We start from the raw sequence: 14525 nt of genomic DNA on the forward strand, positions 1-14525 counted from the left end.
TCCTTCTGTTCAACTAAACATTCTCTCTGTGGCACTGTACTAAAAATCCAACTCTACTGTCTTTGGAGACAGCAGCAATATTTTCCTCTCCATTAAGTGTGTACAGATGTCCATCTAGCCACAGAAGAGAACAGCTATCAACTGGGGGAGCAGATGAGGGAAGAGCATCCCCAGACAAGATACCCTCCCAAGAGGCAGCTGTCACCTTCCTTCCACTCCTATCAAACCAATCCTTCCTGTCCTGCATAAAAAGCTGCATGTTGCAGCAGCCCTCACTAAATAGGAGGTGCAATGTATGATTATTTTGCACCTCTCCTTCCCCAGAAACCCAGAACCCAAACCCTCAAGGCATCACAGTTGTCCCTGCTCAGTATCAAATGACACCACCTCCAGGCAAGGTCCTGTTAACAGCAGAAACTCAGACACTAATAAAGCCAAAAAAAAAAAAAAAAAAAAAAAAAAAAAAAAAAAAAAATCTAACCTAAAAAGAGCTGATCCTGCCCAAGCTGCCAGTGAACAGGGGCTTTGGGCACAAAGCAGGATCAAGTCCCCCAACTGCAATATGAAAACAGTGAGAGAGTTGGTTTTAATTATTTACCCATCTTAATCCTGTTCATTTTAACATTTAATCCAAAAAAAAATTTAAGGATTAGAATATATGACATTGACCTAGCCATGAACTACAACACAAGTACATTGCCCATTACAGTTCTATTTTCACTGCTAATGTAATTTTCTGAATCCTTGCATTTTATTAAATGTTTGGGAGATTTTACCAAGACAAAAGAGAATTTTTCACATCCATCCCATATACGTGATTGCTCTTAATAAGGATAAGCAGTCTTATCTTGCACAATTTTCCACAAAATAAACACAGATCTCGAAACATCAGAGTTTTTTGCAAATTAAAATAAAACTATTGCTTAAACACAAAATACAAAGACAAACCTACCCACCTTACAGAGCTATTTCCATATGTGTGTTTAGTACTTGGGAGTGTGAAGGCATCCCTCTTCTGATTGTGGTGAAGTAACAGCCACAGACTTCAAGCACGCTGGCAGCATTGCTCAAAAAATTGCTCTAGATCTGTCCAGTAGAGGGCAATGACATACATGCACACACACAGTGTGAAGTTGAATTTGAAATGCATGCTTGTAAAAAACAAAACTAAATTTAAGAAATCCCTATAGTTCTAAATCACTAATAACTGTTTTATCTATAATATTTATATTCAGGGGTATACAGATCAGTGTCTGCCATTTTAATGCCTCAAAGAACTTTCAATTTTAAAATTATACATTAAAAATCTTTTTGATGTTTTTTGCAAAATTGACCACTATCTATACAGAAACAAGTCAGCCTTACATAAAAGAACAATATATCTTTATTTTACATTTGGCTGCAGGATAAATGCTGGAAGTGTTTTTTGTCTCTTCAGCAGCACATATTTTAGTTGCTAAAAAAACTTCCCTTTTTGTTTAACATTGGTCCAGAAGAATACTGTTAAATCATTTTCTTCCTGTCACACACACATCTATTACAAGGAATGCTCACAGCCATTAAATAAGATACTGTGTTTGCATGGAAAGCTGCTGCTGCTGCAGCCCAGCTGCGTCTTTTACAGTGCTCAGGGATTTTTTTTTAACTACACTTAGAAATAACCCAAAACTTCATCGTGGTCTGCAGCCCATTCAGACTTGTAGGTACAAGGAGGTTGAGGCTGAAGCACTGAACCACCCCTGCCAGCTCCTGACAGACCCCTGCAAGCAACCAGCACTCCTGTCACTCCAAGGACAAGAGGAGCTTCTGGAGAAATAGATATGGTAGAAAACCCAGTGGACACAAGCCACCACAAGTGCTTGTTTATGTCTGGTTGTGACTTGTTTCAAGTGCTGTCACCTCATATTATCTAGGCTCCCAAAATTTTCCACCACAGTTTTGTATGATCTCAGGTTACATTCTCAGATCTCCTACCCCTGTGCCGCAGATACAGAGAGAACACAGCTGTTAAACACACCCCCAAATAGCAGGCATGAAAATGAGATGCAACTCACAAGTAATGCTAAATTTTATGATTTTTTTTTTTTTTAGTATAGCAAAGAATGGTTCTTGTCAACACATGTCATCATCTGAACAGTTTTTTCCAGAGTACCCAACTTACTTGGCTGAATGTGGTAGTTCCTAGGGCAGCTGGTCAGGACTCAGAATTTGCTACAGAAGGCCTGCAGTACACTGCACACCAGGAGGGAGGAACAAGCCTCCCAAAGCCCAAGTACACTGGCTGCTGCCAGAGTTAGCAGGCAGTGGGCGAGAACTCCTCCAGCTCCTTTTATCAAGATGTTCATCTCATGATCTACTGGTTTCCTAGCAGCTGCCACAGCTGGAAGTGTGAGAGAGTCCCCCAGCCTGAAGCAGCAAGCATGGAGCAGCTGCCCAGTTCATGGAGTGCAGAGGCCCGTGGAGCCTGCAGTGCAGACAGCAAGCCAGCAAGATGCTTGGATTATGGTGAAAGCTCATCAAAGTAGAAACTTCTGGGACAGCCTTACACTATACACAGTTTGGATTTGCCTGCGCAGAAGAGACATTTTTAGAAGATCACCACTCTCTGTGATTTACACCTCAAGGACTGACTCTTGCATGTTGTATGGTAACCCCTCCCTGCTCTGGTTACATTCACCTCACATGTTTTAGATTTTCTTCATCATAGACACCTCAAAAGTATTTTCTTTTTAATCATAACAGCTGCTTGAAAATCTTGATCAAAGTCTTAGAGAAGTGCAGTTATGACACATGTATGATTGAAATGGTTTATAGCCTTGGGTACAGCCTGTGTACAAAGCACCGTTAGCATTTATCAAGATTGATGGACAGAAGAATTTTCACATGATTAAAGAAAACTCAGGTTAAAATTTTAACTTAATTTTTATAATTCTTTAAAAGAAGATATCATTTAATCAAATTTAAACTCACTGAAGAATTTGCTTTAGATGGTCTCAGAAAGAAAAAAAAATAACATACTGATACTGATTTTTCATGTTAGATATTGACCAAATCTGTCTATATTAGGGGAAAAATGGGCTTGGATTTTCTTACTCTTGTACTTTCTATATATGTTTATAGTACCATTGCAATAAGAGATATTAAAATCTTGTTAAGAAACTGACCTTAATGTGATTTAGCTATCAGAATGCTTGTTAAGTATAATCAGTAATCTACCTACTTGAATGATGGAAACTACTAATTTTGATAGAATTAATGTGCCCAGCCTTTATTGCAGGCTTACCTCACCAGGAAAGCAAAGTAACAAGATATATCTAGAAAGGATGTATCTACAAATAGCATATTATCATCATCCAACTTCAATCAATGTGTATCTGTCAACAAACAGAGGGTTTCTATATGCTTGGGCTTCTGTAAGCTTGACTCGAAGAAATCCCTTCATGAGGCAAAACAAACATTTCAGCATTTCACACGTGTAACCCAGAAGCATTTGCACATTTTGCTTATGGGTTTGAATTTTTTTTTTTTCCTTAATGCTATGAAGATCCTAACTCAAAGGCCTTTTGGCAAACTATCAGGACAAAAAAAGACCCTAGCAAACAAAATATGTCCTCTGTGACACACAGGCCCTTGTCAGAAAGTAGCAATTAACGGGAGCCACAACACCTAGGCTACACGCACCAGATATTGAATTAAGGTGGTGTGAAGAGTCGGCATGCAGAAACAAAATGTAGGAGGAGTTTCAATGCATCAGGTTACCCAGAGAAGATGACACAGGACAAAACTCAAGGGTGCCTGTATGGATGCCTGATGAATACACAGAAAAAGTCTGCAGCCAGCACACTCATGTGGCACACAGGACATTCCACACCAGGAAAGCAGAGAAGTCACTTTAAGCCTTGCAGCACAGTTCCAGTACTTTTACTTTACAGACATGGAAAAAAAAAAAAATCAAAGCTGCTAGCAAGGAAAGCTATTTTGTGTTAAGTGGACAGAAATTTTTTGAATACAGTAAAATCATTCTACTACTCTGCCATAAGAGAGCAGTTCCCATGAGACTGCTGTCCTTGAGTCTAGCAACAATCATTTTTCCTAGCCCAAAACCCAGTGAACCATTTGCTCCACAAGAAAAGGTACTTCCTGCTATAATTAGTATACATTTTCCATACATTCTAGTGCAGCCATTTATTTTCCAGTAACACTCTAACATAAACTGTTGTCAAAGAGTTAGCAGCAGCTAAAGCTCACGTACAATGTCATTTCCCACCTCTCGGAGGCAAGCATAGAGCCTGGGTGAGTCCTGCTCCCTGTCTCACCTCAGCCTCTCCACCTCAATACCCCAAGGAAATGAACTAAGGAACACAGGCATGTAAGGAGCCAAAGCAGGGGATACATCCTCAGTTTTGGCAGGCAGGAGGCTCAAAACATACGTGACCCATAGCTTAGAGATGGGAGCATGCTGACACTGCTCAGATGACAGTAGAGCTTTGCAGGACATAAACCACACAGACACCACTGAGGCAGGAAGCCTTTAAGCACACAAGTGAGCAGGCACACAGATATAAGTCTGCTGAGTCGTGTCATATGAACCTCACGGGTGTGGGCAAGGCAAGAGATCCCCAATGCCTAGCCAGCTTGGAAGGATAGGAAGGAGTCAATCGCATCCAGTACAGACCAGTTGAGGCTGAAAAGAGCCTAAGTAAAGAAACCATCTCCAACTTGTGTGTTTTTTTTGCCTGAGTCATGAGTGGGCTTTTAAAACTACAATGGCTTAGCAAGGTCGGCCAAAAGCCCCAGACAGCGGTTGCTGCAAAACATTAATTCTGTGGCTGATTTTAGTTCTTTCAGACAGGTTCACAGATCCATTGAGCAGGGTAAGGATCTAGGTTGCTTAAAAGAATAAAGAGTCCTTTTTTACTCCTCCCTGCAACTCATTCTAACCCAACTTTACAAATTTGTTGTAAATGCCGCATAGTTTTGCAGTGAAGATCCACAGACACAGGGGTCCACTTTGGAACAAGACTGAACATAGAAACACACTCATCTGGACAATCTTTTTGAAGCACAATACTTGCCTTCTTACCCTGCTAGCCTTAACCATTAATGTTTTAAGAACCTATTCAACTGCTTTTTTCTTTTTATATCACTAAAGCTGAATCAACAAGATTGCAGAGACCTGTCTGAGATCAGAGTAACTGCAGAGCTGAATTTAGCCCAGTGGTATTTCTGTTTAAAGGAACAGCACAGAATGCAGAAACACTGTACTCATGAGTGTTTTGGGACTGCAGGGAGGACAAACTCATTAGTCTGAAAAGCAGTACTTTTACCTATATCTAGTAATTGTATGAATAGCATCTTAACCAGTTCACCTGGACATCCCTTCAGTAACTACTGCTTTCTAAAGAGGTGTTTTTTAAGGACCTTATGACCATATAAGGAAAAAAAAAAACCAAAGGAACACAGCAATTGAAATACACGGAATACCTGAAATGTGACAAATGAAATTTATGCGTAAATGTCATATTTTCACCAACTCCCAGGATTTTAAGAAAAAAATACACAGTCTCTGCACCTGCCTCCTCTCCCCAAAGGGAACAAAAAATAATTTTAAAAGGCAAGATAAAAGTGCTAAATGCAATTCACAGAAATCATAGATTAATTCAGCTTGGACAGGTCTCTGGAGTTTTCTAGTCCAACCTTTTGCTCAAAGCAGAATGAAGCTAAGATCAGGGTTTTATCAGTTGGGTCTTGAAAACCTTCAGTGGTGGAAGTTGGACAAACTGCTTCATTGCTTGACTGACTTCAGAGTGTAAAAGCTTTTCATTTATAGCCAATCTAAACCCTGTGCTGCAACTTGGGTCTCTTGTCCTTCTGCCATGCACTGCTCGGAAGAAATTCAGAGATTTTTCTCTAGAAATTGGTGGACTACTAGTAGCTCTAACTGCAGTCACCTCTTCTCTAGGCTGAACAAGCCCAATTCCTTCAGCCTCTCTTCACCTGCCATGTGCTCCAGCCATGGCCATCTTGGTGACCCCTCCTCTTAAACTCTGTAATTTAGCAATGTCTGTCTTGTATTTGGGGATCCAAAACTGGGCACAGTACTCCAGGGGCAGCCTAACAATTGCTGGTTAGAGGCACATAACCACATCCCCCTACCTGCATGCCATACTTTTACTACTATAGCATGTTATTAGCTGCTGCCTCCACTGCCAAGGCACACTCCTGACTTACATGCAGTTTGTCTTCCACCAGGCCCATAAAGTTGTTTTCTGCCAAGCTGTTCCTTGGCCTGTATTGTTCCAAGGTAGGGTTTCACCCCAGGTGTGGGACTTGGCATTTGTCCTTGCTAAATTTCATAAAGCTCCTTCTGGCCCTTCCATACAGCCTGTCTAGGTCCCTCAAAGGTGGCTCTGCCTTTAAGCATTTGGACTGGTTCCTACAGTTTGGTATCATCTGCAAACTAAGAGCAAGCCCTCCATCATCCCCTCCAGATCACTGCCAAAGGTATTCACTGACAGGTGTCAGGATAGACCCCTGTGGTACTCAGCTCATATTGAGAACATATCTATCTGGTACATCCAAACTCTGAGCATTGAACAAGCAGACAGGATTTCAAGGCACAAGATTACAAGTATAGCAGCATATCCAAATTTAATATTTAATCTAGTCATAGAAATGAGCTGTTGTTATTTACATGACCTAACTTTAGCATTACGTCTAGTCACCACTGACTTCTTTTTTAGTCAGCAGAGAGAAAAAAAATCAGTACAAGCTGGGGACCAACTGGTTGGACAGCAGCTCTGCAAAAACAGATGTCAAACAACAGGGTGTTGATAAACTGGAAAAAGTACAGTGGTGGAGCACCAAATGCCTAAGACTGTTACTTAAATAGCTGAAGGTGCTAGATGACATGCCAGGAGGCTAGAGGAAGGGGGTTAGGTTCCTTGAAAAGGAGAAAACCACGAGCCAACTGCTGAATTCAACAAGCTAAAGGTGAGTTGTAGAGAAGGTGGCATGAGAGTCTTCTCTCAAGTGCACAACAAAAGAAGAGAACTTGTGACAGATTGTAATGCTGGAAATTCTGATCAGACATAAGGAAAAAATAAAGTTGTTCAGCACTGATAAAGGTGCTCAGAGAGGCTGCAAACTCTTCATCCTTGGACATTTTCAAAACCCAACTGGATAGGCCTTGAGCAATCTGATCTAACTTGGAAGCTAGCCAAGATTTGAGCAAGGGGTTGGATCAGTGACTTTAAGAGGGCCCTGCTAGTCTAAATTTTTCTGCAGTCTATAAGAAAGGCTCCTTCAGTGGGTGATTCATCTTGTCTTAAAATAGGTGTCTAAAATAGATTAGATGAATCACCATCTGGTGGTGCCTGTGTCTCACTGAAAATACTCTCCACTGAATACAAAGGCAACCTAAGCTGACCAGCTATGATTTAATGTCTTACAGTGAGACATCTGTAAATTGGAAGAGATGGGAATCATCATTAGTGACTTGTGCCCCAGAATGATAGAGTTCTTGCCTTGTTTACATATTACCCCTTTAGGGCATGAACCACTTCCTTAATAACCAAACTCAGTTGTGGGACAAGGAGGACAAAACCCTCATATAACACATCAAAATTAAAGTAACTTAGAATTAGAGCTACATAGCTATCTTAAAAAGTTTTATGCCATATGAGCGACTCCCCTCATAATGCAATGGGTACAGTTTTATGATTATTATTTAATATATTACATATATTACAATATGCAATATTTTTTCATTAAAGACAGCTGACAAATTAGTAGCTGTTAGGATGGCTTACCCTAGCATGAAGAAATTTCTCTCTTCACAGCCTTATATATTAAGACTGTAGTGGATAAAGAAGAATGAGTTTAAATGTCCAGGCCATATAGTTTTCTTTAATTATTGTTATTATTAACTGTAAATTATTTAAGAACACAGTTCAGAGCTGTCTGAAATGCTCATTGACAAGAAAAGGCACAGATCTTTAACACAAATAAGCAGAAACCATTGAAGTTGCAGGTGATTTTTTGGACCTTGGAAACAGTATTTAGCTAGAAAACATTTCTTCTGGGAAGCTGGAAGGAAAGTAAAAAGGAGGTAGATAAAAAAGGAAAACCAAGTCTTTTTTCAGCCCTCCACATCAACAGAATGACTCTGTTTTCTTCTATCTGAAAAACTGAAGTATAATTAAAAGTAATAAATGAACTTTCTAAAAGCCACTTTAACAACAATTAATGTCTACAGAACTGTCTTGGTTACATGACTAATAAATCAGTGTAACTTTTTCCTAAAGGAAATGGTATTTTTCCTACATACACTAATTAAGTTCCATTTTCCATGTTCCACAGATCTTCCCAGAGCAAATTGCCCTGTTGTTTCCTTGATATCCAGCACCCATTGTTTTGGTACATTGCACAGGGGCGATGAAGTTCCCTGGCTGCAAAAAGTTACTCAAAATGAGAGCACTACCACAGAAAACTGTGGTCGAAAGTAACTGGAAAAAACAGAAGGAGCAATGAACTTCTACTGCACGTGCTTTTTTGGCAGCAGAAACAAAGGTGGACATGCCAAGATGAAAGCAAGTACTTTCCAGAGAAGACAGTTCTGGTTTTGCCACAGCTGACAAAGTCTATGAAACTATCTCACAGTTTCCAACAGCTTCCAACCAGCCCGTCCTGCAAGGAAGTCACTCAACATATCCCTGAGCAAGACAAGAGGGGAGTGGAAGGACATAGAGACAATTGACAAACATATTTCCTCATAAGAAACGGTCCTGAGCCAAGCACCACCTCTCAAAGCAGCCTATTTGGTAGTTTAGAAACCAGCCCCTCTTTGTAACTACCTCCCTGTCCCAGAGGAACAAATTCAAAGATGAGTGCTCATGCCCTGTTGTCACTTGGCCATCACTAAGAAAGAGAATGATCTAAGCATCTTTAGAGAGTATGAATCAAAACTTAAACTGTTAAGATGTATTAGGTCAAAAAACAGTCTGCACTGATTAAGGAGAAAAGTCAATCCTACAGAATTCTTTGCCAAAACCACCAAACGCAAGATTTTACATTTCACTGCTGTTTCAGAACCACTGTTGGAACATCAAATATTTCAGCTATGCAAATGTGAAAACTTTATTATTTTACAATTAACAGAGACAATTCACACATGCTTATGCTGAGAACTAGTCTTTATTCCCAAAGCATTCTATTAGCTAACTCTAAGATATTCCATGAACAAAAACATTTCAGATTCTGGGTTTTATCTTAGGGCATTAAAATTTCTATATTGACACATACCCAATACCATCAGATCTTATTTTTCTTTTTAACTGAGAACTACCAAATATTGAATCCCATGTGAGAATGTGCATAAGATGTCTGGTTTTAAAAAAAAGCTTGCCCATGCTTTTCCTATAACAAGGCCGGATCAAAAACTGCAGGGGCAAGCTCTTAGAATTTCGAATGAGTTTTAGTCTTTACAAATATCTTCCAGCATGTCCAGGTAGTCAGCTTTAATCACACATTCTGGGGAAATAGTTTTTTTCCTGTATAGCTTCTAGTACTTTGTGCTGACAACTTTCATGCTTTATTATATTTTGCCTTACCCTGAAATGCCATCCTATTTTGCCTATTAATCTAAAATTAATTCACTGTAACTACTCTAAAACCATCATGGATTAAGTCATTCTATGAACAGTCTCCATCTCCCCCTCCTACCACACAGGAAAAAGAAAAAAACAGCCATGATTATGAAAACAGAAGAGGAGGTATGTAGGAAACTGCCATTTGTCTGGCTTGGCTACTCAAAATTTTTCCAACCTAATTCCACAGATCAGTAGAAAAAGAAATAGTTTAGTGCTTCCGTATAACTTGTAAGGGCTAAATGTTGGCTTTCATGTGGGGACAAGTTTGTGATAGAACTTGAAATCAAAGTCATCACTGATTTACTTCTGCAAATTTACTAGTCCTGATTGTGACAAAAAAAAAAATTGACTCAATTTGAAAGTGAAAGCATTTTTTTAATCAAGCTTTGGAACATAAGAGTGACAGAGAACCTCATTCATCAGACATATGAAAAATAGGTAATACTACTGAGCAACAGCTAAGTAAATGCAACTACCATTTATCAAAACCACACAAATACCAGTCGCAATCTAGGAAGGCATTTCAGAATGAAAAAAATACTTTGAGTTAACAGGGCTTCAATTTTTTTAATGTTTTTTAAAATAATTAGAGGTAAAGGAGAAAAAACATCTTCCAGATTTTCAAAATTAAGTCAAAACCAGTCTAACTGGGTATTGACATTCACAACCACACTGCTGACATATACCTAAGGAAACACTGAAAGCACCTGGAAGGCACAGACTCGAGAGAGTAACATGGAAACAGAGTCATTCAGTAAAAGCTCTGGCAATTTTCAGACCAAGTCTCCACTCAAACACTCAAAATTTGCTGAAATTCAGATTTACACCAGAACAATAGCATATCTTCAAGTACATGAAAAGGGACAATGTTGGAGCAGAGAATCTCAGAGTGAGGTAAAACCTGTAGATGTCTGATTTTAAAGGTTTACTCTTAAAAACTTGGAGAAGGGGAACTTGCATACTTCCTAAAAAGGGGAGGTAGACAAGACTGACACCTACAGAGCACCAGTCTTCTGATAGAAACATCATAAACATTACTCAAGTGAGGTATCAATTAACTCTCCCAGGCCCCATGTGACTAATCACAGCAGAGTAACTAGACACATTCAGAGAGATTGCAAGCAAAAGGACAAAAATAATGAAAAGGTACAAAACCACTTAATGATGATACAATGAATGGGGGAGAAAAAAGGAAAGATGACTGAAAAGCAGCTTGTTCTCTCTCAGCTTTGTCTGACTTTCCAATAGTATGGAAGCATGCAAAATAATTTAGCAATTAAGGGTCAACATCATGCCAAAGGAGTAAAATGAGAACAGCTCATTTACACCTCTCATGTCCTGAGGTTTCAAATGGATGTATGGAAACATCATGATGCCAGGTTCACATCATTCTGCTCCAGAACAAAAATCCATCCTCTACTGAAAGGCACCAGAAGCTGCTCCTCTACTTCTCTTTCCCCACTTAAGAACTGTTTGGGAGGATTCTTTGGGAGGATCCAAGACCACCTGAAACAGCACAACTACATCTGCTGTCCAGCATCAACTCTTTTGTCCCTAAACAGTCAAGACCTTTCCTTCTACCTTTCAACACAACATAATTTTCCCAGTTCCTGCTGGAACTGTTTTGCCTGTTCCAAGCAGCATGCCAGGACAGTCCTGAGGCACATGGTAGTTATGGGCCCCTCCAGGTGACTTCTCCATCACACCCAACTCCGACCTGGCAGTTTCCCACTGAATGGTTTACCCTGCTTTGCAGGATAATGTTGATTGGGGAGCAGTATGACTGAGGTAGAACACACTCTCCTAATATGTCAGACTATCAAATACTTTAAAAAAAGAATAGCCTAACTTCATATTCAACACCTCTCTCTCTTGGCTGTTCTTGGCACTCTATTTTTATATATATTAGAATAAAAAAGTTTACAATGTGTTCAGTAAGCTGAGAGCCAAAGTGAGGCCATCCTTCAAAAATGTTCAGTTTCCTACTCCCAACAAACTGCTCCTACACTAATGTCTGCAACTAAACTCTTTGTACTAGGATGAAGTTAGTTTCAATTTTTCATAGATTTATTTTTTGTTGCAGTGAACTTGTAAACAAGAAAATTCATCAAAGGCTGCCTTACAATAAGAAAAAAAGCAAACAAAAAAATCCCAACCCTAACCACAGGAAAAGAAAAAACCAACAAGCCAGAACAATTTCTGAAGGATGGCTTGTGTTATACCCAGAAGAATCTAGGGACTTGCGTAGATTTCCCAGAAAGAGTTTAATGCTCTGACCATGAATGAGGAGAAAGAACAGAGCAGGTCTGAGAAGGATAATAAAACACACAAGACTATAGGAAAATAGAATAACATCAAACTGGCTTTGCTCAGACTTACTCTTAGTTTGTCCAAATTTGATATGTTTGCTTTTGCTCTTCCAAAGTACTTTCACTGACCTGCACAGCTGCAAAGCAGTCATAAAGCTTTTCTACAATCTCCTCATCCTCCAGAATAATTTTTAAGCCATAGCACTACTGGTCAAACCTTGATTTCTATTCATTTGCTAAGTAATCTAATTAAATTATATACTACATCAACAACAAATAATAATAATATATATTATAGCTATACTTTATAGTTCTATCCAGAGTTTTCCAGCCAGATTATAATCTCCTGACAGATTCCTGGCAATTCCAGATCCTTGTCTATTGTGCCCAATAAATGCACATGCTAGACCTGCTTTCTTATTGTAAAAATTAAAATAAAAACTTAAAATATAAGGCCAAACAAAAAAGCAAAATAATTAAAAAAAAACACCAAAAAAACCAACAGTAAGCGAGTTCAGGAAGTGCATTTCAACGTGATTACAATACTTTTTTGGTAAATTAAACCACAGCCTTTGGCCACAACATGACCCAAAGCACATTGCAATGGTCCACAAATTAAGTGCTTTGTATATGTTATGCTTTAGGTATGTACTGCAAAACTTGGCTTCATTGTACTTGAAAATATAGAAAGAGAAATTTTTATGTCCTATGACAGAGTGCTTTATTAAAAATAATGATGTTTCAAGAACTAGTAATATTTGCAGAAAAAAAAACATTTCAGCAAGGAAATACATCTTTGGAGCATTTCTATTTTTACAGTAAGGCAAGTTACATCAGCTTTAAAAAAAAAAAATCACAACAAAACCAGCCCACACAAATATGTTTCAGGTTCTCTCTTACTACAACAGCAACACGAGACTATCCCTTGTGTATGTCTGTACACCACTGGACGAGTTCTCTCACACACACATCCTTTGACACAAACACTCCTGCCTTTGCATGCTTGCACACAAACACTGCACTCACATGTTAAGCTTCTCACACATAATCAATCCTCCAAGCTCTGGCACTCTCTCACACAAACACAGACGTGCTTCATACCTTCTCCTGCATCAGAAAACCATGTGAACCATCTGTCACTATTTAATCTCCCAACCCAAGCTACGCAAATATGTCCCATCTCAACCCCAGACACCCCAGTCAGCCTTTCTAGCAATACACTCTTCACAAATAGACCATTGTTTTTGCTCCTGCCTACCTAACATTAATTTGTTTCCCATTCCATCTCTTCTTTTGCTGCCATGTGCCCCACTGAAGGCTCTATTTTGCCTCTCTTTACAGAAGTCAGGCCTCAAGCAGTCCAGGGTTGGATACTGCATAGCCAGGGCCAAGACACGTTTTGCAACAGGCACCATACCACAAACTATCCACCAAGATCAGTGAGCACCACAAATTTCCCTTTTTCTTCATAACTTCACCCTTCTCTGGTCTCTAATTGCTGAGTGTTTAGGCAAATGGACACAGAGAAAGAATCTTTTTTAAGGGATAGTAGTTTTCATCAGAAGAAAACCTTGACTTTCATTGCATAGGTGAAAAAGGAAGAAGGAATTGTCTTGTCTGGGGAAAACCCCTCAAAATACAATCTCAGGACAGAAGGGCCTAAAAGAAGCCTGAAAGCTTTGATGTGTAAAAGACAGGCCGGACAAAACACAGAAGAAAAAAAGACCACCTGTTTCTAGGGATCTCAGAAGTGCTGCTGAAAGCAGCATGCTGGACTTGGAAGGAATGGCATCAAAAGCAAGGCTTAAGTACTTTCAACATTTCAGGGAATGTAACAGCACCCCCCCTAACCAGTGCAAAAGGTTGCTATTGCTCCCAAAGGTGTTTATTAAAGTCTATGAAATACGTCTCCCAGTTAATGTCTCTTTAAACCACGGCTCTTTCTTTCCACAGAGAACAGAAGTTCACATCTATCTTTTGTACCAGAGAGATCCCCAGGACCTCTGAGGGTGATACTGCCACACTGGAGCTTAGGCCAGTCCTGAAAATTCGGAGCAGATTACTTTCTGGTGACAGAATGACAGAACCTAAACACAAACCTCAGCATCTGTGTACTGAAAAGTACTGAAAAGTCTCCAAATGAAACCACAGAGTTTCTGGTGCACACAGCATGGACCAAGCCCACATCCACTCCTAAGAAAGGAACAAACACATAGTGGATTGCTTTGTTGCTTTCTTCTAAAGATAATTAAGTTGGCACACATTTTAAGGAAGGCTTAGATAGATCCAGATTCCAGCTTTACCTAAATATTCACTTTATTAGGGGGAAAGAAGGAGGACTAGTGTTGGCATACCTTTTGAAAAATAAATTGTTGCATGATTTCTGTTTGTACAGCACTTGGGGTAATGTCACCTACTAGGGCTGTGACTTACAACAAAGACTTTGGGAAAGGGGGCACTTCCCTCTTTTGGGAAATGGAGCCACAGGTGAGAAATCTCTGCAGGCAACTAAATTGTTTTATTAACAGCTGAAAGAAAATTATGGAGAAACTAACACTTAAAAGTC

The 14525-nt window shown here is 39.4% G+C and overlaps 1 protein-coding gene across 2 annotated transcripts in view; it reads right to left on the reverse strand.

The window, feature by feature from the left end:
• Positions 1-14525, reverse strand: part of PDE10A (phosphodiesterase 10A) — a 344241-nt gene that overhangs the window by 312151 nt on the left and 17565 nt on the right. The gene's annotated exons all lie outside the window — the stretch shown is intronic.

The sequence above is a fragment of the Molothrus ater genome, chromosome 3 (assembly GCF_012460135.2).
Source record: "Molothrus ater isolate BHLD 08-10-18 breed brown headed cowbird chromosome 3, BPBGC_Mater_1.1, whole genome shotgun sequence".
Taxonomy (NCBI): domain Eukaryota; kingdom Metazoa; phylum Chordata; class Aves; order Passeriformes; family Icteridae; genus Molothrus; species Molothrus ater.